Source organism: Rutilus rutilus (genome assembly GCF_951802725.1).
Source record: "Rutilus rutilus genome assembly, chromosome: 4".
Lineage (NCBI taxonomy): Eukaryota > Metazoa > Chordata > Actinopteri > Cypriniformes > Leuciscidae > Rutilus > Rutilus rutilus.
The window spans coordinates 37,979,773-37,980,244 of NC_140212.1; the positions used below are offsets into that span (position 1 = coordinate 37,979,773).

A 472-nucleotide genomic window follows, 5' to 3' on the forward strand; every position below is an offset into this window, starting at 1 on the left:
CACAAAACCACACACCCAAACTGCAAAATACCTAATATATCCTGCAAAATGAAGCACTGCAACCAAAACTACATATAGCATTATCAAAATCAAAAATTTTGCACGAAATGGCACATACTTAATTCATATTACCATATTACTACAACTACACGCTGTTGGGCATAATGAAAAGCACTCTCATCTTTAGTATGCTTTGCCATAATACTAAAATAGTTCAAATTGTAGAAAATTCTTCAGATTGTTCACATGCACAGAAATATTTGCAGATACACACACATGCTGTTGAAACATATTTTTATTTTTCACCAAACAAGTCAGTGCAACATATGCACAGCAGATATATTTACATTGGACTGAACAGAAACATGCTCGCAAAAAAAAAAACAGTAAACTGAAAAAGATTGAAGTGTTAACAATGATCCATTGAGGTGTTTGGCCAGGTGCACATGCACATGCATTGGCCATTAGCTCA

General features: G+C 34.3%; 1 protein-coding gene across 1 annotated transcript in view; it reads left to right on the forward strand.

The window, feature by feature from the left end:
* The window catches only part of LOC311289204 (protein NLRC3-like), a 38,176-nt gene extending 38,103 nt beyond the window's left edge, over positions 1-73 (forward strand). Inside the window, exon 13 of the mRNA XM_084407014.1 lies at positions 1-73. This exon is cut by the window's left edge and continues 1,397 nt beyond it. The gene's annotated coding sequence lies outside the window, so the exon portion shown is untranslated.
* The last annotated feature ends 399 nt before the right edge of the window (positions 74-472 follow it).